The sequence below is a fragment of the Dendrobates tinctorius genome, unplaced genomic scaffold (genome assembly GCF_039654945.1).
Source record: "Dendrobates tinctorius isolate UK_male_01 unplaced genomic scaffold, ASM3965494v1 ptg000005l, whole genome shotgun sequence".
In the NCBI taxonomy this organism is placed as follows: Eukaryota; Metazoa; Chordata; class Amphibia; order Anura; family Dendrobatidae; genus Dendrobates; species Dendrobates tinctorius.
The window spans coordinates 4,470,593-4,498,368 of record NW_027361673.1 but is presented as its reverse complement, the minus strand read 5'-3'; the positions used below and the strand labels follow the sequence as shown (position 1 = coordinate 4,498,368).

The 27,776-nt window shown below is 42.7% G+C and overlaps 1 long non-coding RNA gene across 1 annotated transcript in view; it reads left to right on the top strand.

The window, feature by feature from the left end:
- LOC141083462 (uncharacterized) overlaps positions 1 to 11,510 on the top strand; it is a 56,467-nt gene extending 44,957 nt beyond the window's left edge. The window contains exons 3-5 of the long non-coding RNA XR_012230725.1: positions 818 to 877; positions 1,278 to 1,522; positions 11,304 to 11,510. This is a non-coding gene — a long non-coding RNA (uncharacterized lncRNA). The remainder of the gene's footprint in view (positions 1 to 817; positions 878 to 1,277; positions 1,523 to 11,303) is intronic.
- Positions 11,511 to 27,776: the final 16,266 nt, after the last annotated feature.

The window sequence follows — 27,776 nt, the reverse complement described above, 5'->3', positions numbered from 1 at the left end:
GCAGGAGTCTAGAAACCACTTACATCCAATTTTTCTACAGGAATGAGGACCAATCCCCTAATAAAAGTGGTTTGCAAAGTTTCATAACTTACTATGCTGGATAAAATTATTTAAAAAAAAATACAAGTTAATGTACTTGTAGAGACATGAGGGCCAGTTCGTGCTCTCATCCGCTGGCCTGGCTATTTTTAGAAAGACCACACGGGTCGGAGTTCATTCCACTGAATGCCTGCACTCTTTCCCGATGTGCTGAACACTACTCAGACAACAAAGGCCGAGGTTACCACACTCCGGTAAGACTTTATTGTGTTACGAATAGTTAATGGCATATATTATATTCAAAGCAAGGACACTAGATGTTACAAGTGACAGTCTCACTCTTCCGCTGGCTTGTCGGGGATTAAAATCTCGACTTCAGGGCATCCAAGGCCAACTACCCCAATCAGCAGCACCCCGCTTTTGGGGGGCACACACTGGGAGGAGGTAACGGCAACCTTAGGAATCTGTCACAATCCATTTTTGGGTCTGTTTCAGAGTCTGGGCGGTCTTATATAAACCTTTTCCCTTTCTGGCCCTCGGGGGTTAATATGGGTTTATTCCCCCGGCGGCCGCTGGTGTTACCACAAGTTTAGTGAGTCTGCTGCTGGGTTTTCCCCCCCGGTGGCCGCTGGTGTTACTACATGTTTAGTTAGTCAAGCATATAAGGAGTCCTTATATATTTTCCCTGGTTTTGGATTTTAATTCTGTGTGTTTTTTGCTCTTGTTTTTTATTAGCTATTTCAGCTCATTTTATTCTCCATCATTGTCTGATGTTTAGAGCGTATTTTGGTTATCCGCAAAATCTGGATGAAATAGAGCATCAAAGAAGATTCATGATGTGGGTTCACCATCCGAAAAGTCTTTTCTGCATTACGATGGAAGGATATGCTGGATTTTGTCTTGAACATATTTTTTCTATATGCGGCTTTTTATATATTTTCATTATTATTATTTTTGTTTCATATTTTTTCACTTTGTTATTTTTAATACTTGTTATTTTTTATTATTTTTAGTGAGTGATTATACTATATTTATTATTGTGAGTAGTATATAATCTTCACCCTGCACATATATATTTGCATTATTTAATATTATTATTAATATTTTACATATTATGTGATATTACATTCTTAGGCACTTTATATTACCCCTGCGGTATCATACTTAGTATATTTGCACTTTATCTGCACATATTTTTAGCTGCATTACATTTTCCCTTATTTGTGCCCACATTCAAGATGGCGGTTTCAGCATTGCGCATGCCTGGCGCAGCAGGACCCATGGTGCATCACTTCTTGACTGCCGACGGTGAGGTGCTGACGTCATGAGGGACTTCCCTCTCACTCCCGAGTCACGTGAGCAGCTGTTGGAGATCCAATATATGGGCCTGTGAGTCAGCATGCATGCGCCGTTAATGGCGCTGATTATTACGAACAACGCGTCGAGGCTGTATTTGGACACATACACTGGCAGTTATCTATGGGTAAGACACAGATTTCCTTACTGGGGTCTTTATAATTGGTATGCATATGAGAGTGAAAATGATCTAAAGGCTATTAGCATTTCACTTGATATCCCTCTTTAAGCACTTTATATGCACTATGCACTTTCTGTGATTTATCTGTGAGGCTATGTGCCCACGTTGCGTGTTAAAACGCACACAGAAAACCGGACTCCTTCCCAGAAATCGCACAGTTTTTTCCGCGCGATTTCACCGCGATTTTACCGCGATTATGATCGCGATTTTGCCGCGATTTTCACGTGCGATATTCAAGCACTTTCCAAGAGATTTGAAGCATCGCTTGGAAAGTGATTGACAGGTTGGTCACATTCGACAAACATAGTGTTTGACAAGTGTGACCAGGTTTTTACTATTGAGGCCACCTATGCGGCATCAATAGTAAAAGATAGAATGTTAAAATGCTAAAAAAAATAAAAAAATCGGGGTATATTTACCTTCCGACGTCCCGCGCTGTCATCCCGGGCCTCAGCTTTCCCAGCGATGCCTTGCGAGACCTGTGATGACGTAGTCGCGCGTTGCTATAGCGATCTCGCGAGACCGCTAGAGTCACGCGAGACTACGTCATCACAGGGCCTTGCCGCAAGGCATTACTGGGAACGCTGAGGCTCGGAATGCAGCTCGGGACGCCGGAAGGTAAATATACCCCGATTTTTTATTTTTTATTCTTTTTTTTACAGGGGTATGGTACCCGGGGCCTGGAGGACAGTGTCCTCTCCTCCACACCGTGGGTACCAACCGCACATGAGACCCTTAACTTCCCGCATGGTGGGCATAGCCACATGCGGGAAGTAAGCGATTCTCATGCATTCCTATGGGTGCGGAATCGCGGCAATTCTTTGCGATTCCGCACAAAAGAATGAGCATGCTGCAATTTTTTCCGTGATACGATTCCGCAGCGGAAAAAAGCGCAGCATTAGCACAGCATGTGCGGAATGCCATAGGAACACATGGGGGGCGTTCTATACACGATTTTTTAACGTTTTCGCAGCGTTTTCGCGCCGAAAATCCCGGCAAAAATGCTTAAAAATCGCTACGTGGGCACACAGCCTTAGGGTGTCACTCTCTTCATTTACATATTAATCCCATTGAGGTTTTTTTGCCTGTGCCCATGCTGTTATAACAGTGTTCTTTGTGACCTTCACACATGAGCTTTTGGAGTATGATTTGTGTTTCTGAGTCTGTATATTACACTAGTCGGTCATTCATGTGGATATTTATTTAAATAAAATCTTTCTGATATTTTTACAATTTTTGGACGTATTTACTCCGCTTTTTTGTGTTTTTTGTGTAGGATCTATAGTTGTTAGAGTGTCCTTGGTGACTTTTTGTCCATGAAACATGCATTTGGTTTTTGCTATGCATTAATATGTATCAGTGGAAGTTGTTCTTATGTTTAGTTAGTCAGCATGTGTGACCACTCCCTCCTTCCCTTTATAAGGCCACCTAGTGCTGCAGATCACTGTTGGTAATACTGGTCTGTTATGAACAGGTCACCGAGGAGGATGGCAGGAATAGGCTAGGACCAGGAAACCAGAAAGGTTGGTCACTTAGCGAATTGCAAACCCCTAATCCTATCAACAGAACTAACAGTAGCCGTGGAGCGAACCTACGATGCCCTAGACACCTCGACACAGCCAGAGAACTAATTAGGCCTAAAGCAAGAACGGTGAAATCTAATCTGCCCTGGAGTAGACCCCCAAAGAAATAGATAGCCCCCAAACATATATTGTCGGTGAGACCAGATGAGGGACAAACACAGGCAGAAAATAGACTGAGCAAATGATGGGGCCCAAACTGTCTAGATAGGAAAGGAAAGGAAAGACACTGTCTGCAATCACGCAAAAACCCTAAAAAATCCAACATGTCTGATGTACAAAAAAACACTGAGGTCTCACGACCTCTCCCCCACTATATCAGCATTCTGGTGTAACCTGGCAGCAAAGCAAAAGAGACTAATATAACAGGGGACTGAACAAACTGACACAAGCTGTAACATATAGAGCAGGGTCCAGCACAGCCCCAGCAGGGAGCACACTGAACCCGCACAGCAAAGCAGAAAGAGGCAAAACCAAATCAGATGCAAGGATTAGCAAATAGACAACTTAACTGAAAAATGCAGGATCAGGCAGGAGACAGCAGACCTCAAGTTGCACAGGAAGAACTAATCACCATTAACAATTGAGGGAAGCCTGCTCACTTAAATACTCCCAATCAGTAACCCCAGATTTCCAATCATCATCGTCAGGTGGCAGGCCTCTGTCAATCCGGCCAGCTCCACCACCCACAGTAACCACCAGAGGGAGCCCTGACTCAGAAGTAAGAGAATTCACAACACTAGTCATTTGCTAACTAACCTTGGTGAAGACTGGACCTACCTGGTGCCGAGGGGGTCCAGCTTATCTGGAGCAGTGGTGATGCTGCTGGGTGCTGATCAGGTGCCTTACTCTGCTGCTTGGATTGGCAGCAGACAAAGCTAAGTTTTGGTTGCTTTAACCCCATGGTGTCTGTTTTATCTTTCCTTTCGTGTTATTGGTGCAGTTCACTTTATTCCCTGTTGGGGGTTTAGCTCAGGGCTAGCCAGGAGATAGGGACAGGTCAGAGACTTGGGCCTCACTACCATCAAGTGTACCCCCAAGGTAAAGAGAGTCATGGCACCCCCTTAGCCTGAGGTGCCCAGGTTCCTCATCCCCTGTTTTCCCACTAGTGCCCCTTGACAGAATCTGACCAAGCACAAGGAGGTATATTGCCAGGTGAGTGGATTGTCCAAACATGGGTTGCCAAATTAATTGAATTCATGGGCTCAGTGTTGGGCAGTGGAGAAGTTCTGCAATCCATCAGCTGGAACCATGGTCCATAGACTGAAGTCCCATAAAATCACACCGGTGACAGGAGCAAGCACAAGCCCCTTATTATATCCCTCAGCTCCCATTTCAGGAGATTGTGTACCACATGATTGGGGAGAGATAATCATGGCTGTTCCCTCATGATCTTTTTACTCTTAGACCTGTGACGGGGACAAGGGGGCATCCTCTACGTCTGGAGGAAAGAAGGTTTAAGCATACTCACAGACGCGGATTCTTTACTATAAGAGCAGTGAGACTATGGAACTCTCTGCCATATGATGTTGTAATGAGTGATTCCCTACTAAAATTTAAGAAGGGACTGGATGCCTTTCTTGAAAAGTATAATATTACAGGGTATATACACTAGTTTCCTTAATTTTGCTTTGATCCAGGGAGCTAGTCTGATTGCCGTATGTGGAGTCAGGAAGGAATTTTTTTCCCCAATGTGAAGCCTACTGTTTGCCACTTGGGGTTTTTTTGCTTTTCTCTGGATCAACATGTTAGGGCAGGTTAGGACAGGATATGGGTTGAACTAGATGGACTTAAAGTCTACCTTCAACCTTAATAACTATGTTACTATGTATTGTTCACTAGGTCAATTAGACAGCATAATTGTCCTCCAAATGATGCATACTAGTACACCGCAGGGGTCTGATACAATTCGTTATTAGCAGGCATTCCACAAATTAGCTTACAAAACGGGACATCAAACGGTCTCACATGAAACAATGGCTTATGTCCCTTATACTTGACTGAACAAAGGAATAGTACCTCATAATTAAGGATAGTTCACCCCTGCACAAGTGGCCAGATTTTCCTCATTGACACTGAGTCATCACAGTACTCATTAAAGTTTGACAATGGGGTGAACAGCCTAAATAATATTACATATCTGCAAGTGAGTGCACATTCCAAATAGTTCTCTGGTCATTCTGCAGTTGTCTGCATGTCACAACTGTTTTTTTTTCCACTACCAGAAGGATTCCTGGCATTCATAGTTCTTGCACAGATATGTTGGTAGGATTAGAGGAACAATGGCCATGAAGTTCATCTTACAATTTTACACGAAGAATCAAGCCTATCAAAATACCCTAAATTCAAAGTCAATTTACTTTAACATACATTGTTAAAATGCATTACAAAGACAGCCATTCATCTGATGAGGGGGCAAACACCTCAAAGTGTGTGTCTGCAAATGGAGTATCTTGTTTGGCTTCTTATCCTAAGTCCTGTGGCAAAGTTCTTTAAAGGGTTGATATTGACTTTTAGAATTGCTACTTTCTATCTAAAGAGGTTATTTGCATAGCTACGCAGTCCCTTTACCAAATTGCACTGTTGACCCAGAAAAATGAGCTGTTTTTTGTAGAGGTGCCAGGAGCAGGACTTCAGTCAATCAACTGATCATACTGTTGCTTGCTTTATGAGTACCATATTTTTCAGACTATAAGACGCACTCCAAATTTTCAGAAGGAAAAAGGAGAAAAAAATTAATGCGCCAAATGGGGGTCTGTCTTACAGTCCTGAATTCATCTTACCCGGGTGGGATCAGCAGCTCTGGTGGCAGCAGGAGTCTTCCGGTGTTCCGACGCTGCAGGGCGATGATCTCGCTTCCATCCCAGCCCAGTGCTGCTGGTGCGGCAGTTTCGGCGGTGCTCAGTGCTGCGGGCGGCTCCGGGGACATTATGTCAAAACCTGAAGCCCTCACAGTTCCATTGCCTTGATGCTGCGGCCTCCGGGAAAATGGCCCCCGGAGGCGGCGCGTGCACAGTTTGAGATCTTGGAGCAAAGATCTTAATCTGTGCATGTACCACCTCCAGCCGCCATTTTCCTGAAGGTCAGATTGATTCCCCAGGCGCAGATTGAGATCTCGGCAACATATCAAGAGTGGGAGAAAAGGGTTGCATTGACAATCCAACACAATGGGCAGCACTTCGAACACATTTTATAAGTGGTCATAAACTTGTAAATAACTTATGAAAGAATAAAGTTACATTAAAACCAAGCACACCATTGTTTTTATTGTGAACTTTTGTCACATGACCCTCTTCCCATTGGAAGTTAGATTCAAAATGGCTGACTTCAAAATGGCCACCATGGTCACCACTCATCTTGAAAAGTTTCCCCCTCGCATATACTAATGTGCCACAAACAGGAAGTTGAAATCACCAACCATTCACATTTTATTTAGGTGTATCCATATAAATGACCCTGTAGAGAAAGCCAGTGATGGTGTGTGACTGCCACCAAACTAAACACCACAAATGAAGATCATCTTCCAATAATTGAGGAGAGAAAAAATACATAACTGTCCCACCTATAAGATAAAGAAAAGTAATCACTATACCAGTAAGTTAACAATCAGTATACATTATTCAAAGAAGGGATATCATTCTTGTATGGTAAAAGACCCAAAGATAAAACATTCATAAAGTGTAGATGTAAATTACTCATAGTTACCAATACATAGCACCTCTAACACATCGACGCGTTTTCCCTTTACGAGTATAGAGGGAGCAGTTCAACAGGAGGCAAATTATGTAAGATGTCATAAAACATTGAAGACGCAAGGATGCTTGTGTATCTGTTCTATGTTGATGACATGGAGGTTCAATTAGAAAATAAGGGAAGGCTCCTTAGGCTAATCTGTCTCCAAGAGTCTTTCTGTGCATGCCTGTACTTACAGACACTAGAGGCTGTCGCAGTAGAAGCGCAATTGTGCATGTGCAGTTCCAACCTGCTACCGTGCATTTCCATACATCTCAACACTAGAGTACATTTGTATTGTCAGCATATCGTCGTGTGTGTGCAGTATTTCCAGAGTCACACACTCCCCATGCACACGCAGTATACCATGGTCACACAAATGATTGACATCCGCATGTCCGATTTTAAAATGCAGTTCCTAAAATACACCAATGCTGCGTCGGAGCAAGAAGGACCTATAAATAAATACACAATGTTTATACTATGTTTTCCACAAAGGCGTCCTCATAAAGGTACATTTAACTGACTATGTGCAAGCAGGTGACCGGATGCAATTCACAGACAGGGACAAAGCGGAAGTAACCAATGTCTGGATTCCAGGGTTCATCTGGCAATGCCTGGATTTTGCTTCCAGGCGTGACACAAGCTACTGGTTCGCACTTCCTGTCATGGCCTTGCACCTCAATGTCAGCGTCTCTGTAACAAACACCCTGTCCATCCCTTCTCTTAGTGCCAAATCTCCTCCAGTTTTGGCACACTCGCCTTTTATACCAGGGAACTGTGTTGTCAAGGTCAACTGGCCCAGTGTTCCATCCAAACCGGTACTTTCTGAAACTCTCCCTCTTGAAGTTGGTTTCACAGGGTCCCATTTAAACAGTAGATGGAATGTTTCCTACACAAATACCGTACAGTGCTGGGGATTTTTATATTTTGTGTCACATCGTCTTACATGTGCACATGTGCACATGTGCAGTGTTTGTTTGCTATGGATTATATGTAGCCCCATAGCTGAACTACATACACTGCTCAAAATAATAAAGAGAACACTAAAATACCACATCCTAGATATCACTGAATGAAATATTCCAGTTGCAAATCTTTGTTTATTACATAGTGGAATGCTTTGAGAACAATAAAATGTAAAAATGATCAATGTAAATCAAAATTAATATCCCATGGAGGTCTGGACTTGGAATGATACTCAAAATCAATGTGTAAAATGAAATTACAGTCTGATCCAACTTCAGTGGTAGGCGTCAAGACAAGGAAATGATGCTCAGTAATGTGTGTGGCCTCCACACGCCGGTATAACCTCCTTACAACATCTGGGCATGCTCTTAATGAAGTATTAGATGTTGCAGACAGTTCTCCACGGCGTCTACAGACTTTGTCATGTCTGTCACATGTACTCAGTGCGAACCTGCTCTTATCCGTGAAAAGAAGAGGGCGCCAATGTCGAATCTGCCAATCTTGGTGTTCTCTGGTAAATGCCAGTTGCCCTGCACGGTGTTGGGCTGTAAACACAACATCCACTTTTGGACGTCAGGCCCTTATATCACCCTCATGGAGTCAGTTTCTGACAGTTTGAGCAGACACATGGATATTAGTGGCCTGCTGGAGGTCATTTTGCTCTGGCACTGCTACTCCTGTTCCTCCTTGCATAAAGGAGGAGGTAACGGTCCTGCTGCTGGATTATTGACTTCCTACTGCGCCCCTCCACGTCTCCAGGTGGACTGGACTGTCTCTTGGTATCTGCTCCATGCTCTGGACACTGTGCTGACAGACAGAGCTACCATTCTTGCCATAGCTTGCAGTGATGTGCCATCCTGGATGAGCTGCACTACCTAAGGAACTTCTGTGGCTTGTAGACACCACCTCATGCTACTGTACAGTACTTATAGAGGTGAGAGCAATGACAAAATGCAAATGTGACCAAAATATCAGCTAAAAAAATAAGAACAGAGAAATGGTCTGTGGTCACCCACTGCAGAAGCACTCCTTTATAGGGGTTATCTTGCTAATTGCCTATCATTTCTGCCTGTTGTCGCCATAGGGCTTAAAAATGGGTAAATTACTGTACGTACCTTAAGCTAATTATCTGAACATTTCAATTGCGGATTATAGAAGCACAAAGTGTATTTCTTCACTAAAAGAATGCATTTTGTTGATTGTTTGCACTCGCTGTTCCTTTGACTTGCTTTGTAGGTTGAAAAACTCATAAAAATGTACCTGATTCAAAAAAAGGTATCGATTTATTCTTCTGTATTGCGGCGCCATTTTGGCCATGATTTACTTTACATTGTAAAACATACTGACAGGTTCTTTTAAATCATGTCATTCTACTGGTGCAGCGGCTACAGTGAGGAAATAAAGTTATATCCTCTGCAGTCACTCCCTTCCACTTGTTATGGGGAGCACAGGGAACAGTGAACAGTCACAGCTCATTACACAGTAAACACTGTAATCACTCCTCCTACACCATGATTGACAGCTTGCTGTGCAGCATAGGTGTGAAGAGCAGGCTGTCAGTGAAGGTGCAGGGGAAGTGATTACAGCACTCACTGTGTGAGCACTCACTGTGTAGCATTGATAGTTACAGGTCTCCACACCACCCTTGATGATTACAGCACTCACTGTGTGAGCACTCACTGTGTAGCATTGATAGTTACAGGTCTCCACACCACCCTTGATGACTGGAAGCGAGCGGCTACAGGGAGAATAAAACATAATTTTCTCCCAGTAAAGCAGCCTAACATGATTTATACACTAATGACCTGCAGACTACCACTATATCTGCAGGAAAATAGCAATTTTGTAGGTGACAGGTTTCAATTAACTGCTTTAGTTACATCCATCTTTTCATTGCACTTAGGGCCGTTACTTTCTTCTGGAAGGTACTTGTTCTTCTTGCAGAGCTCAAGCTTTACTAGGTGTAAAATAATGGGCAATAAATCTCGGATAGAAGAATAGAAACTTGTTCTTGTTTAGAAAAAAAGATAACCATATTTCTATAAGTTAGTGTCCGATAGAGAACCTTGACACATAACTAGGGACAGAAGCTATCCTAGTGACACTAGAGATAGGGAGTCCAGAATTTTTTGGTGATCTAGATCACTCTGGTATGCCCACCAAAAAGAGCTCTTTTGGACCTCAGGCAAAACCTCACCCACACATGACTGAAAGACTTACCAACTGGAGTTAGACAATGACATAACTGGGTGGTCAGGGTTTCTGCATCAAACTAGCAGATTTAACCACTTCCACTATTTTTAGTTCAGTCTGTAAAAATGTTGTGCGACAGGGCACTAATTTGGCTTCACTTGTCAGGAGATCATTTTTTGACAGCTAAGAGAAGCCATTGCTTTTTATGGTCCATACTGTAGGGCTACTACAACAAAAGAATCTCTTACCTGCACAGGATAGATTTAACAAACAAACCTAAAACTGCTCCCTAAAAAGGATAATTTTTGGACAGATAAAAGAAGCCATTGCATATTCATTTTAGGAAAACCAAACCAATTGTTACTTCCAAATAATGAATTTTTTTGGACCATTTATAAAAGCCATTGCTTCTTCCATATGCATCCAGCGTGGTACTGTGGGCATCTGCCCCCCAAAATGAATCATTTTTTGAATCTTCTTCTATTGTATAAATCATAAAATGTCCAACAGTGCTGTGTGTTGTTGGTTGCTACCTCTTATCATCTGGCTAGCCACAGATATATAGGCTAAAGTCACTTTGACATTGCTCTGTGCCCTCATACACATTAAACAAAATACTTGGATATGGCAGTGTAATATATGTGGGTAAGTACAGTCTAGATAAACTTCAAAGAAAAATGTTAGACATATATCTGCTGGACTAAATTAGAAAATGACCATTCAGAAGAATGCAGATACCAAATATACATACCCCATACACATTAGGCTAATGTTGGCCAAGTGCACTGATATGAATGCGTTTGGCCAACAGTCTAATGTGTATGGACAACAATGTGCACTGGTGAACTGATTATTATTTCCTCCTGGAGATAAGCTGCTGCCAGACATGTCTGGCGATGGCTTTCTCATAAAGAACAAACCACAGATAGAACACCTACTTGAAAAATGGACATCTGAATGAGACCTAAGGTTGTATTTGCCTTGAAGAGGTTGCAAGGTGTTAGATATAGTTCCAGGACACTTCAGAGCATTACATTGTATATATTTTTAGAGTAAATGGAAACTTTTATGTACTTTGGACTGGGCAAGTAATATTTTTTAGCCATTTCAGAATAATCAAATCCAAAACAAATTTTAGTAAATTCACTCATCTCTATAGGTTATAAATATATTCAATGGAAAAATCCCTGTTATGACTAAATATTTAAAAAGTTAAGGCAGTGCTCACATCTGCATGTGTTTTCTGTTTGCAGGAAAACCCAAGAAAACCGCATGTTGGGCTCCGTTGCAGTGTCCACATTTTATCAGCAACAAATACACTTCCCGTCAATTCTGACGACAGAATCTGCAATATGGACTCCTAATAGACCCTCCGTCACACATGTGGACATAGGACATTCTAAGATGGACACAAGTCTGTAAAAAAGTGCAAAGGAAAAATAAAATGTTGCTTAAAACAAGTTGCTCTTATTTTTCTACTGCGCCATGAATTCCATAATAGGCAGCATATTATCTTCACATTATTACAAGAGCCCCATTATTTTATAGAAAGTCAGTTTTCATTACCTTCTTCTAACAGTACAGTACATTAATAAGACAGGCAGAAATTGTACATATGGCAAAATGTCACTAATAAACAGTATTTTTCTCACTTTTGAATGTGCATTTATCAGGGGGAATCTAAGTATTTATGATGAGTATATTTTTAACTTTAAAACTAATCCTACTCCTTTTTGTGGTTCATATGGTTGTAAACAAACAACATATTTCCGTGTTTTCTGAAAATCTTCCACATGTTCAACAATATGGACAATATGTACCTGGAATAAATATATGTCAGCTACTGAATAAAATCAGTTTACAATTATGCTTTGTGGGTTGGAATAAGTAATAACAGTGTTTATTAGATTTTTACAGTATTAAGGGCAAGAATTAAAGAGGCCCTCACAGCAGGTCAAAAGTTGCCAGCATTTGCCCTCATTTTATTCCCTCAGTATTCTGTTTTTCTTTGTTTGAATTAAATCTGCCATACATCACCAGAGATATTGGCCTTTCTATTTAGTGCTCATTTTTATGGTCTTTACAAGGTAATTATGCACTGCAGCCTAAAGACATCACACACCCCAGGGAATCCTGTGAGCAAAACCCCTTTGTATAAAACTCAACTTTGAATAAATGTATCAATTAAGGTGTTTTCTTAAGTAGATTGATAGGTAAGTGCTGATTGGACAACTTGAAAAGACAACCCCTTTATGTCACGAATTACTGAATTGGGTGTAAGAAAGTGTAACCATTAAGTTTTACAAAATCTCTGGAATGAAGGGGCTGCCTGCATACCTCCCAACCTTTACGGAACAGAAAGAGGGGGAGGCTATGTGGCGAGCAAATTTTGACCACCCCCCTAGCCACACCCTAAAGCTATACCCATTTACCATTTCTTTCTACCCTGGCAATGTAGGGAGGTTGAACTGACGGATAAATCTGCCTGTAGGAAGAGGCAGAGGGGTAGCGCAGTGTAGGTACAAAAGCGCTGAGATAAAGAGAAAGGGGTGCTGTGTTGTAGTTTGACCATTAGATGGCAGTGGGGAGTGTAGGAGTTTGACTGTGAGACTGCCATTGGACAAAGAAACTGTCAGGTGATAGTGGGCGGAGCTACCAGGACTTGGGATTATAAGAGGTTGAGGGAAGGTTCTGAAAAGTCCAGTCAGCCAGGGGAGCTCACTAGTAAAGAGGTTCTGCTGTAGAGAGAGAGACGATAGAAAGGCTCCACAGAGGAACTGACAGTTGAGACGGTCACGGGGAGTGGCCCAAAGGACAGTAGCCGCAGACGTAGATGGTCCGAGGATACCAAGCGGACGGCGTACTTGGAATGGTGAAGCGCTGTGGTGGATAGGCCTAGGGCAGCCACAGTGAGAAGAGACACAAAGGACGCCATGACGATGTAAATAAGAAGTGAAGGTACCCGGGTCTGTGAATAAAAGAAGTGTGAAATTCCTGTGGAGATTTGCGGTGGTCGTCAGTGAGGCGGACAATAAAGACGGACCTGTTGAATACAACCCTTGTCTCAGTCTCGTGTCTGTCGGCGGTAAGAAGCGGGTCACCCACCATCCCTGTGGGCTACACTCTCTCACCTACCCTACAGCAGGATGCATTGTCAGAGGGGAGGTGGCAATGAGGGACATTCTGCAGACAGAGCTCTTGCAGGACATAGACCCAAATAGGGGACTGTCCCAATGTATGCAGAACAGTTGGGATCAATGGATATATTTTTTCTTCATTCATTCATAGTTGTAGCAGCCAGAAATTTCTCATGTTTTTGTAAGCTTATTTATTTTATTTATTGTACTCACTTATATAGCGTCATTAATTCCAAAGCACTTTACAGACATTATCTGCACTGTCCCCATTGGGGCTCACAATCTAGATTCCCTATCAGTATGTTTTTGGCGTGTGGGAAGGAAACCGGAGAACCAGGAGGAAACTCACGCAAACATGGGGAGAACATGACATTGCTATTTTGCATCTGTGAGACCTTATTCACAAGTTGCACAAATACTGTTTTTTTTTTTCTACGCATTATTTTCTGCGGGTGTCTGCATTAAACAACACAATATTAATCTTCTCCAGTTATTGCTTTTTTGCGACATATTTAATGCATTTTCCATCTTTATTTGTTGCATTTTCCATGCTTTTATATAATACAGAAAAACTTTGATTCTGCACTTAAAAAAGCAACTGTTTTTTACATGTGTTTTATTCAGGTTTCCCAAAGAAAGCTAAAGGGAAAAAAAACACCAACACTGTACAGTTCAGCAACGTATTTAGATGCATTGTGAGCGAGAGTTTTCATGAAATCACATCCATTTTGCTTGGACAAGTAAACGAATTTCTGTGCAACAAAATGTGGCAGAAAAAACACTAGCATTTATGCTACTTTTGAACATGTCATAAATGTCCAAGTAAAGTGAATGTGATTTCATGAAAACTCCTGCCCACTGTGTGTCTAAAGCCACTGCTGACTGTGCTGTTTTGGTGCATTTTTTCTCTATAAGCTTTTACATGAAGCCTGAGAAAATGCTGCTGCATTTTTAACCCCTGTGGAAGAACGGCTCACTCGGCTGCACACGGAGGTAGACACAGGTACACTGTCTCTTTAAAACTTCTGTTGATTTATTGTACAGGTGGCATAAACCAACATGAAGTGAAAATAAACACAGCCCTTTGGGAAAAACTAGAAAACAAAACAAAATAGGGTACAGTCTCTGCATCTGCGAGGATCAACCCACTCAGTATAACAACCATACAATGGTTCAGTTTTTCCTTCTCAGGACAAAAAACACTGGAGATCCTCTATCCAGCCCTACAACAATCACTGCCTCTGGAGGCCGGCTATTTAAGCCCCAGACCACTCCCTGAGGTGGAGCTAAGGTGGACAACTGTGGGGAAGGTGATCGGACGGACGGACTTGTCAGCAAGAAGAATGGATGGTTTGTGCACTTTAGACAGATGTTAGTTATGACAGAAGGGAAACAGCTGGGAAAAGTGTAGATTGAGTGCAGTACCTTGGGTCGACCACAAGATGGCAGAGGAGAGCGTGAGTTCAGGACTTGACAGCAGCTTAGGGCTTTAGAAACCGTTGGTCATGGGGGGCGGAGTTACAGGGAACCGGGAAAGTTATAAATAGGACAGGAGGGTTCCAGAAAGTTCCAGTCCGGGAAGGAGCTCAAGAGGAGAGGAGTCTGTGACGAAGTGTGTGCTGTGTGGAGACTAAAAAATAAAAAAAAGAAAAAGGGGGTTACTTGTGCTATTATAAAGTTGGTTTAATGTATAATATGCATAAGAAGAATGCAACAGGTCTCGGGTTTGAGGGTCTGTGTGACAAAGGATCTGTGTGACAAAGGGTCTGTGTGACAGAGGGTCTGTGTGACCGAGACGCCGACTATGACTTGTTTTATAGTGAAGGACAAAGAGATGGAAGATATGGAACCAGACAATGGTCCCAAGCCAGGTCCCTGACACCACGGACACCCCAGGAGAATAGGCGGGGGCTGACAATGACCTGATAGGAGTAAGGCCTCGGTCATGGCGTTCCGGACAGTTGAGGGTGACAGAAGGGGAGAGTAGGAGAAGGTACATGCCGTAGAGAAAACCGGGTGTACCTAGCCCAACTTGAAAGAAGTTGTCATGTGGCGTGCACGCCGGCGAGTAGCAGTAGGCTGCTCGGAGCATGGTGCTCCTGGTTTGGTTTGGCCCCCGCGTGTGGCGGCTTTGGCCCAACAACCGGTCTGACAACAGATAGTAGGAAAGCTTCAGAACGACGAAGGTAGGGAATACGATTGCCGGGGATGACAATAGACAAAGGAAGGGAGAGTGTGGGGAAGGTGACTGGACGGACGGACTTGTCAGCAAGAAGAAAGGATGGTTTGTGCACTTTAGACAGATGTTAGTTATGACAGAAGGGAAACTGCTGGGAAAAGTGTAGATTGAGTGCAGTACCTTGGGTTGACCGCAAGATGGCAGGGGAGAGCGTGAGTTCAGTACTTGACAGCAGCTTAGGGCTTTAGAAACCGTTGGTCATGGGGGGCGGAGTTACAGGGAACCGGGAAAGTTATAAATAGGACAGGAGGGTTCCAGAAAGTTCCAGTCCTGGGAGGAGCTCAAGAGGAGAGGAGTCTGTGACGAAGTGTGTGCTGTGTGGAGAGCTCAACTAGGGGACTGAGGAGAAAGGAAGTCAGGGGGGTGGCCCCGACATGAAGAACCACAGAACAGATGAGGCCCCGGGGGAAATATACCAAATTGACGACAACCTCTGACCAGTAAATTGCTGTTGGTGAACAGGCCTAAGGCGGCCACAGTGACCGAGCTGGTAGGAACGTCACTAAGCTAAAAAGTACGGTGTATGTACCTGGGCCTGGAAACGGAAGGTTGTGGAAGAAGTGCGGTGTATTGCTGGAGTCGTCAGACGGATGACTAAAATAAACTTGGACCTGTTGTATCCGAAATCTGCCTCCATCTTGTGTCTGTGACGTCTGTGCGCAGTAAATGAGGGACCACCCCCCTGTCCGACCCACACCACTACACAACACAACCTCCCACCAGCTCTATGGCTGTCCACAAAAAGCCCAGCCATTTAAACAATTTGTCTCTTAACCCCTTGCAGCATTTAATCTGCTGGAGGAAAACTTCTGGGTTATATATCACCATACCAGCACCTTTGTCACACCCCTTAACAACCGTCGATTCTTCTTTTAATGGTGACAGTTAAGGGGTCTTATTTCTCAGCACCACTTTTTAACGGCGCTGAGAAATAAGGGTATACGGTCACCCAGCATTAGACAATCTCCTGGGTCTCGGCTAGTCGAGACCCTGAAGGACATGATCAGGTTTGGTTTATACGGTCCCGTCACATGATTACCATTATTCACCGAATAATGGCGATCACAACAAAAAAAAGTCCAATTTAAAATTAATTTCTCTTCTGTGATATGATCTAGCATATCAGAGATCTAGCATATCAGAGAATAGAGAAATGGGGTCACCAAAGCAACCCCAATACCTCTATGATTTGGGTGCAAAAGTCCTTAGAGATCCATGACTTGTTTATCTTAATGAAAGTTAGGCGGTCTACACTTTTAGGGGACAGCCGGATGTGCTTATCCGTCATGACACCACCAGCAGCGCTGAAGATACGTTTTGAGAGAACGCTGGCTGCCGGGCCCGACAAAACCTCCAAGGCTTGTGAGGCGAGCTCAAGCCTATCATCCATTTTGGAAGACCAAAATGTGCAGGGGTCCAAACCCTGATGGTATTGATATTTACTTCTAGATACTCCTGCACCATCCTCTCCATTCATTCACCATGTGGAAGACTTGGACTCTGTTATGCTGGTGCACGAGTTGGTCTAAAAAAAAGTGTCAAATGACTCAGAAATTGTTTCTTCCATTTCCACCAATGCTGCTGCTAATGTTTTGTGTTGGTGGCAGGGTAAGAATGAGGCTTGTTTTCTCCATTCCCACCCATCAACTATGAACAACAGAGGGGGGAGGATCATAGAATCATAGAATCGTAAAGTTGGAAGGGACCTCCTGGTCCATCTGGTCCAACCCCCTGCTCAAAGCAGGATTCGCTAAATCATCCCAGACAGATGTCTGTCCAGCCTCTGTTTGAAGACTTCTATTGAAGGAGAACTCACCACCTCTCATGGCAGTCTGTTCCACTCATTGATCACACTAACCGTCAAAAAGTTTTTTCTAATATCTAATCTGTGTCTCTTCCCATTCAGTTTCATCCGATTGCTGCTAGTCTTTCCTTGTGCAAATGAGAATAAAGATGATCCTTCTACAATGTGACAGCCCTTGAGATATTTATAGACAGCTATTAAGTCTCCTCTCAGTATTCTCTTTTGCAAGCTAAACATTCCCAAATCCTGCAACCTTTCCTCAGAAGACAGGGTTTGCAGACCGGTCACCATTCTGGTCGCTCTTTTCTGAACTTGCTCCTGTTTGTTGATGTCTTTTTTAGATGATTATCCTCTTCATCCGACAATTGCTCGCCCATCCCTTCTTCTTCCTCCATTTGTCCTCGGATCTTGCACCTTTGATAATAGTTTGTCTGTCATCACCAGCCTCCCTGGATCACAGTAATCCACCCTCCCTTGGCACCCGCCTGAGTGACGACAGTCTTGAACTTAGAGACAATGTTATACCTTCCACATCATCCTCTGCTTCCTCTTCTTCTGGGACCATCATCTCCTCCCGCAGGCTATTCAAAGTCTGCTCCAGCATATAGCTGACTGCAATAGTGATGCCGATTTTATTATTATTATTTATTGATATAGCACCATTAATTCCATTGTGCTGTACATGAGAAGGGGGTTACATACAAAATTATAGATATTGTTAACAGAAAACAAATTGACAATGACAGACTGGTGCAGAGAGGAGAGAGGACTCCTGTCCTTGCGGACTTACATTCTATGAGATAGTGGGGAAGAGACAGAATGTCGGGGGTGCAGCAGCTCTGGTGGTGATGAGGCGGCAGAATGGTTATTGCAGGCTGTAAGCTTTCCTGAAAAGATGGGTTTTCAGGTTCCGTTTGAAGGATCTGAGGGTGGTAGATAACCAGACATGTTGAAGCATGGAGTTCCAGAGGATGGGGGATATTCGGGAGATATCTTGGAGGCGGTTGTGTGAGGAACGAATAAGTGTGGAGGAGAGTAGGAATTCTTGGGAGGATCGAAGATTATGTGAGGGAAGATATTGGAAGATTAGTTCAGAAATATAGGGAGGGGACAGGTTGTGGATGGCTTTGTAGGTCAGTGTTAGTAGTTTGAACTGGATTCGTTGGGGAATTGGGAGCCAGTGGAGGGATTTGCAGAGGGGAGAGACAGGGGAGTAGCAAGGTGGATTAGTCAGGCAGCAGAGTTGAGGACAGACTAGAGTGGTGCAAGAGAGTTAGCAGGGAGGCCACAGAGGAGAGTGTTGCAGTTGTCATGGTGGGAGATGATGAGGGCATGTACAAGTGTTTTAGTATATTGAGGGCTGAGGAAGGGATGGATTCTGGAAATATTTTTGAGTTGGAGATGACAGGAGGTGGCAAGAGTTTGGACATGTGGTTTGAAGGACAGGGCAGAGTCGAGAGTTACTCCGAGGCAGCGGATTTCAGGTGCGGGAGAGAGCGTGATGCCCGTTTACTATAATAGATAGATTGGGTAGGGAAGATACATGAGATGGAGGAAAGATAATGAGTTCAGTTTTGTCTACATTGAGCTTTAGAAAACAAGAGGTGAAAAAGGAGGATATGGCTGATAGACACTCCGGGATTCTGGACAGCAGAAAGGTGACATCTGGGCCAGAGAGGTAGATCTGAGTGTCGTCTGCATACAGGTGGTACTGGAAGCCATGTGACTTTATGAGTTGTCCTAGGTCAAGGGTATAGATGGAAAAAGTAGGGGCAGTGAAGTCGTCTGGCAGGCGTGTTTTCTTCCAACGCCGCTCCGCGACCCTGGATGCTTGTCGAAGTTTTTTGGTGAGGTTGTTGTGCCAGGGTTGCCTATTGATTCGTTGCACTTTGCCATGCATGAGAGGGGCAACTGAATCGATGGCTGATGTGAGGGTGGCGTTGTAGAAAGTGGTGATGGAGTCTGTATCGTGGAGTGAAGATATGGAGGACAGAGGTAGAAGAGAGTCTGTCAGTGACTAGGTGTGCCAGGTTTCTGCGAGGATGTGCTAGTGGCTGGACATGGGGGGCAGGTGAGGTGGACAAGGATGAGAAGGTGAGTAGATGGTGGTCAGAAAGGGGGAAGGGAGATGTTGTGAGATTGGGTAGGGAACAGAGGCGGGTAAAGATGAGGTCTAATGTATGTCCATCTGTGTGGGTGGCTGTGGAGGATCACTGAGTAAGTCCAAAGGATGAGGTAAGTGACAGGAGTTTGGAGGCTGCTGGCTGGTGGGTGTCAATGGGGATGTTGAAGTCCCCCATGATGATGGTGGGGATGTCAGCAGAGAGAAAGTGGAAGAACCAGGTGGAGAATTGGTCGATGAAGGCAGTGGCTGAGCCCGGTGGTCAGTATATGACAGCCATTTGGAGATTAGAGGGAGAGTAGATATGGACAGAGTGAACCTTGAAAGAAGGGAGGATAAGGGAGGGTGGGGGTGGATAGAGTTAAAGAAGCAGTTTTTCAAAAGAATGAAACCCACTCCTCCACCATGTCTGTTGCCAGGGCGATGAGTGTGGGTAAAGTGGAGGCCGCCGTAACTCAGTGAGGCAGGGGAGGCCATGTCAAGGGGTGTCAGCCAGGTCTCAGTGACGGCGAGAAAGAAAAGGTTGCAGGAGGTAAAGAGGTCATGGATCACGTGGAGCTTGTTGCAGATGGAGCGGGCATTCCAAAGTGCTCCAGAGAGAGGGAGTGGAAGGGTGGCACAGTTTTTAAGTGTGAAGGATTGCGGCAGTTTCTCTTAGTGTGAGAAAGATTGGGGTGAGGATCACTGGGATATATGAGGTGGGGGCCAGGATTGGGGGATATGTCACCAGCAGTGAGAAGAAGCAGAGAAAGGGAAAGCAGGTGGCTGAAAGAGAGTGACCAACTTGTATTGTATTTTAAGAAAACAATTCAACATAGGTACCCAAAACATACTAAATTATATACATATGAGAAGACTATCAATTAGGTACAACAATCATGGACTAAAGTGTGGACAGATCGCAGTATAAAACCGCACAACACACAGAAAAAATAACGATCATAAGTCCAAATTCATGAAAAAATTCATACAAAACATCCTTTTTTAGATATAACATACAGGTCAGGTATAACACCACTTAAGTGTAAACAGCAAAAATAATGACGACATTCAGACGTCACACAGAAGCCTCATCATTACAGCATGTAGTAAAAAACAGATCATCATGAATATAATTATAGTTATAATACCCTGAGTCTGACACAATAGGGGAAATACCAGATCATTATAAAAACTATTATGTCAAAGAGTAAGGCTCAACCAGTGCATAGGTACAAGTGAGCACTTACTAAGCGATCGCAAACAAGAAAATGTCCAGCAGCGATCATACCTTATAGGCAAAATGACAACAGGGGGCAAGAGGCCACAGCGTTCGGCGTCCAAGCGTCTCCCCGACGCACGTTTCGGAGCCCAGCTCCTTCTTCAGGGGGCGTGGTTACAGGAGGGCAATGTGCCTTATTATAAGGCGTAAGAACCGGAAGTTCAATGAGGTGCTGCAGCTGTCAGTCAACTCCAAACCGCGCCCCTCATCCAGTGAACGCTGGAAACATGCGGGCCCACATGACCAGACGTCATCAGGATGAGGGAGTCGCTTTAAGGGCGGACCACAGCGCATGCACAGGAATACTGAGCGCCATATTAGGAAAGGGCAAAAATAAGGGCAAATATAATACCTAAATCCTTAATCAAATGCAACAAAGAAACCTAAAATGGCACAGTCAGAGAGTGGATAGAACCTAATAAATAACATAACAAAACATCAGGAGATATATATGCGTATACAGAGATTTATCAATACATATCCTCATATTGATTATATAGCAGCACATTTAAATATAATATAAGTGCATATATAGCATATTATTATTATTGCATAATTAGAATGAATAAATTCAAAATAAAAAAATAAAAAATAAATAATAACAAAAAATGCAATATGAGTATGTACTGTCCATCAAATATGAGACTAAATGACTGTCCAGATGAATCCGCATAATTTCCAGTAGCTATCATCATAAAACGCATATATAAATAATATATCCAATGATGTAACGCTGTATATCAGCTGTAGGTCTTCACCACTCCTGAATTGAGTCCACGTAAATTTCCAGAAGCTATCAATAAAGACGAAATCAAAACTCCATGCCATAGATCAAAAGCGAAAAGACACTCCTAAACCACCTAAAGATAAAAACATAAAACAAGAGAATTGAAAATAAATTAAAAACAAAGCTATTGCCACTGATGGAAAATGACTCAATAGGTGTCGTCTAGATCACAAGAAGGGAGAGAAACTATTATATTCATTCAGCCCATGTGGCTGAAGTGTGTTAAGAGCCCAAATCCAACGGGATTCAAGCTGAGCCGACCTCCGCGATACTCCACCGCCCCGTGGAGTGGCCTCGATACAATCGATGCCCCTTACACGAAGTAGGGAGGCATCACAAGAGTGGCTGAGCCAAAAATGCCGTGGTATAGTTTTTAGGGTAGAAGCTTCCTTGTGGTCAACTGCTGCCAATATACCTAGGACATGTTCTCTCACACGAACTTTGAATGGACGTGTGGTTAGACCCACATAAATGAGTCCACACGGACATGTTGCAAAATAAATAACATTCCGAGTGTTACATGTAATAGTTTTCCTAATGTCATAAGTCCTTGATCCATTGGCATTATGAAAAGTATAGCATCTTTCTATATTTGGACAAGCTACACAGTGACCACAAGGAGTGCAACCCGCTCTGCGACCCATTCCATTATCCAAAAACGTAGATTTGGGAATACCCACATGATGGCTTCTGACTAAATAATCACGAAGATTCTTTGCACGTCTAGTGGAGATGACAGGTCTTTCTGAGGTATATTTAGAAAGTATAGGGTCAGCCCTAAGAATGGGCCAAGATTTAGTAAGAATGTCCCTTACTCTGGCCGATTGGGCATGATAATCAGTGACAAACCTCACTTTGTCATCCATCGGTCGAAGATCAGATTTATAAAGTAAATCATGTCGCCGTGAATGTTTAGCTCGATTAAAGGCCCGCTTCACCATACGACGGCTATAGCCCCGTTCATAAAGTCTCATTTTTAGATCCTCAGCTTGACGTTCAAAATTTAAATTAGTTGAGCATATTCTGCGCAATCGCAGAAACTGTCCTGTAGGTACAGATTGAATCACATGTCTCGGATGTGTGGAGGAGGCGTGCAAGAGAGTGTTCCTTGAAGTGGGTTTCCTAAATATATCCGTCTGTAACACATCCTTGTCATCACGTCTGAGTGTAACATCCAGAAACTCGACCTCATTCATGTCAAAATGATAGGTAATGTGAATGTTCAAATTATTAACATTGAGGGATTGCATAAAATCCTCAAGTGAGGAACTGGACCCCTGCCAGATCATGAAAATGTCGTTGATGTAGCACGCCCAGAGAAGGATGCGGTCCATCGACAACCCATGATCGGGCAGGGAGAGGTCCCTCTCCCACAGCCCCAGGAACAGGTTGGCGTAGGCGGGAGCAAAAGAGGCGCCCATAGCTGTTCCCTGGAGCTGTAGGTAAAAGGACCCCTTAAAAATGAAGAAATTATGAGTCAAAGCGAAATGCAACATTTCCAAAACAAAATTCTGAAAAGTACAGGGGAAATTCGACATGCCGAGATAATATTTTACGGCCCTAAGACCGTCAGAAAGTCTAATACTGGTATACAAAGATTCAATATCCGCCACAACCAAGATGGCGTCTTGATCCATATGTAAATCATCAGTAAGTCTAAGGAATGCCCCTGTATCCTTTAAGAATGAGGGAAGACTCTCAACAAATGGTTGAAAAATTGAGTCAAGCCATCGATTGACATGCTCCAAGAAATTCCCCGCTTCGGAAATAATAGGTCGACCAGGCGGACAATCCTTGTTTTTATGTAATTTAGGTAATAAATAAAGTGTAGAGATCGTAAGTTCAACAACAATGAGTGCTAATGCCAGCTCTTTCTCAATGATACCTTCACAAACAGCCCTATCTATAATACTATTAAGTTGCGTTGTATAGGCCGACAAGGGGTTGAAAGAGAGTTTTTTGTAACATGTTTTATCACTTAGTTGGCGAAACGCCTCCTTTTCATACATAGTAGTGGGCCAAATGACAATGTTCCCCCCCTTGTCGGCCGGTTTCAACACAACATCCTTACGCTCTTGAAGGGCTTTCAAATGTTCACGTTCCTCCTTGGTCAAATTATTGTGCGAAATCATTTTTGGTATCTTCATCAGATCGTTAGTAACGACCTGAACGAATAGCTCTATATTCGCACAAGTTGACAGAGGGGGGAATCTCTTGGAGCGTGGTCGAATCGATGAGGGTATCTTACCCTCTATTGGTCTTTGATGCTCAATGGATAATTCCTCCAAGATTCTCAGAGCTGATTGTTCCTCCTCTGTTGGAAATAGAACATGCGCATTACCATCATGAAAACATTTTTTAAATAATAATGAACGAGCAAACAAATGTAAGTCTTTGATGACAGAGAATGTGCCCCTCTGAATTATTTAAAAATTATGAGAGTCAATTGGAAAAGACCCTTGATATTACTGTTAAAAAGATTAATGAGATTCAAACATCTAAATTCAACCGAGATATGAGGGATTATAAAATGAATAATATTTTCCTTTGGAGAAAATCTACATCTTTTCCGCCATATACTGACCGTACTCCATCTGTGACATCAATTTCTTCATTGAGTGATCTATCCGATTCAACATCAACATCAGTGATGACTAGATCTGGTGTCAATAATAGATGGACAAGGGAGACCAATTTCCATCCTTATAGGAGATACGGACGTAGATCACCAGTGAATATTAATAATAAAAGAGAGAAAAAGGTAACTATGAATGATAACAAAGTTATTAATTTGAGTGAGTATACCTTTTCTGAGATCGATCTGACTCTACTTAGTAAGGGGTTATCCTTTTCACCGTCCGCCAAATTTGACACATTCTCTGTCATCAAAGACTTACATTTGTTTGCTCGTTCATTATTATTTAAAAAAAATTTTCATGATGGTAATGCGCATGTTCTATTTCCAACAGAGGAGGAACAATCAGCTCTGAGAATCTTGGAGGAATTATCCATTGAGCATCAAAGACCAATAGAGGGTAAGATACCCTCATCGATTCGACCATGCTCCAAGAGATTCCCCCCTCTGTCAACTTGTGCGAATATAGAGCTATTCGTTCAGGTCGTTACTTACGATCTGATGAAGATACCAAAAATGATTTCGCACGATAATTTGACCAAGGAGGAACGTGTACGTTTGAAAGCCCTTCAAGAGCGTAAGGATGTTGTGTTGAAACTGGCCGACAAGGGGGGGAACATTGTCATTTGGCCCACTACTATGTATGAAAAGGAGGCGTTTCGCCAACTAAGTGATAAAACATGTTACAAAAAACTCTCTTTCAACCCCTTGTCGGCCTATACAACGCAACTTAATAGTATTATAGATAGGGCTGTTTGTGAAGGTATCATTGAGAAAGAGCTGGCATTAGCACTCATTGTTGTTGAACCTACGATCTCTACACTTTATTTATTACCTAAATTACATAAAAACAAGGATTGTCCGCCTGGTCGACCTATTATTTCCAGAGCGGGGAATTTCTTGGAGCATGTCAATCGATGGCTTGACTCAATTTTTCAACCATTTGTTGAGAGTCTTCCCTCATTCTTAAAGGATACAGGGGCATTCCTTAGACTTACTGATGATTTACATATGGATCAAGACGCCATCTTGGTTGTGGCGGATATTGAATCTTTGTATACCAGTATTAGACATTCTGACGGTCTTAGGGCCGTAAAATATTATCTCGGCATGTCGAATTTCCCCTGTACTTTTCAGAATTTTGTTTTGGAAATGTTGCATTTCGCTTTGACTCATAATTTCTTCATTTTTAAGGGGTCCTTTTACCTACAGCTCCAGGGAACAGCTATGGGTGCCTCTTTTGCTCCCGCCTACGCCAACCTGTTCCTGGGGCTGTGGGAGAGGGACCTCTCCCTGCCCGATCATGGGTTGTCGATGGACCGCGTCCTTCTCTGGGCGCGCTACATCGACGACATTTTCATGATCTGGCAGGGGTCCAGTTCCTCACTTGAGGATTTTATGCAATCCCTCAATGTTAATAATTTGAACATTCACATTACCTATCATTTTGACATGAATGAGGTCGAGTTTCTGGATGTTACACTCAGACGTGATGACAAGGATGTGTTACAGACGGATATATTTAGGAAACCCACTTCAAGGAACACTCTCTTGCACGCCTCCTCCGCACATCCGAGACATGTGATTCAATCTGTACCTACAGGACAGTTTCTGCGATTGCGCAGAATATGCTCAACTAATTTAAATTTTGAACGTCAAGCTGAGGATCTAAAAATGAGACTTTATGAACGGGGCTATAGCCGTCGTATGGTGAAGCGGGCCTTTAATCGAGCTAAACATTCACGGCGACATGATTTACTTTATAAATCTGATCTTCGACCGATGGATGACAAAGTGAGGTTTGTCACTGATTATCATGCCCAATCGGCCAGAGTAAGGGACATTCTTACTAAATCTTGGCCCATTCTTAGGGCCGACCCTATACTTTCTAAATATACCTCAGAAAGACCTGTCATCTCCACTAGACGTGCAAAGAATCTTCGTGATTATTTAGTCAGAAGCCATCATGTGGGTATTCCCAAATCTACGTTTTTGGATAATGGAATGGGTCGCAGAGCGGGTTGCACTCCTTGTGGTCACTGTGTAGCTTGTCCAAATATAGAAAGATGCTATACTTTTCATAATGCCAATGGATCAAGGACTTATGACATTAGGAAAACTATTACATGTAACACTCGGAATGTTATTTATTTTGCAACATGTCCGTGTGGACTCATTTATGTGGGTCTAACCACACGTCCATTCAAAGTTCGTGTGAGAGAACATGTCCTAGGTATATTGGCAGCAGTTGACCACAAGGGAGCTTCTACCCTAAAAACTATACCACGGCATTTTTGGCTCAGCCACTCTTGTGATGCCTCCCTACTTCATGTAAGGGGCATCGATTGTATCGAGGCCACTCCACGGGGCGGTGGAGTATCGCGGAGGTCAGCTCAGCTTGAATCCCGTTGGATTTGGGCTCTTAACACACTTCAGCCACATGGGCTGAATGAATATAATAGTTTCTCTCCCTTCTTGTGATCTAGACGACACCTATTGAGTCATTTTCCATCAGTGGCAATAGCTTTGTTTTTAATTTATTTTCAATTCTCTTGTTTTATGTTTTTATCTTTAGGTGGTTTAGGAGTGTCTTTTCGCTTTTGATCTATGGCATGGAGTTTTGATTTCGTCTTTATTGATAGCTTCTGGAAATTTACGTGGACTCAATTCAGGAGTGGTGAAGACCTACAGCTGATATACAGCGTTACATCATTGGATATATTATTTATATATGCGTTTTATGATGATAGCTACTGGAAATTATGCGGATTCATCTGGACAGTCATTTAGTCTCATATTTGATGGACAGTACATACTCATATTGCATTTTTTGTTATTATTTATTTTTTATTTTTTTATTTTGAATTTTTTCATTCTAATTATGCAATAATAATAATATGCTATATATGCACTTATATTATATTTAAATGTGCTGCTATATAATCAATATGAGGATATGTATTGATAAATCTCTGTATACGCATATATATCTCCTGATGTTTTGTTATGTTATTTATTAGGTTCTATCCACTCTCTGACTGTGCCATTTTAGGTTTCTTTGTTGCATTTGATTAAGGATTTAGGCAGTGGCGTAGCTACTGTTTGTGGCGCCCGGGGTGGTCGAAAAATTTGCCGCCCCTTTGGTTGTTGATAATCCGGAAGCATCCGAAGAGCCCACACTACACTCAAAGATCTAATTTTTAGTCTGCTACTAACTCTACTGTTATTATTTCTATCTAGACTTTCATCTTCTTGCAGTTCTCTCTATATATGTATGCATTAGCGTGATGATGCTGGATGAAGACCTAATGGCTTTTTTAATAATAATTTTTAATAATGTGACAGACCTTACATATTGGATTATATAGAGCCCTGTTTTTTATTACATACCGTCCTGTCTTGTTAGCTGTATAATGCAATGATGGCTGATGGAGCATGGGGAAGCTTCCTTTCTAATGGAGGAGCTGATGGACTGGAAGTTTGGTCACCGGCTCCTCGATCAGCAGTCATTTTATATCTAAAAAGAGAGGGGACTATGTAATAAAAGAGGGCGCTGTAAATAACAAAATTAACAAGAATACACTATGTAAGAGACAGCACTGTACATAACAGCAGAGGAAGCTATATAATAAGGGACGGCATCATATATAACTAGAGAGGATGGTACGTAATAAGGGATGGTGTTATACATAATAAAAGAGGAAACTATGTAACTAAGGATGGTGTTATACAGAATTAGTG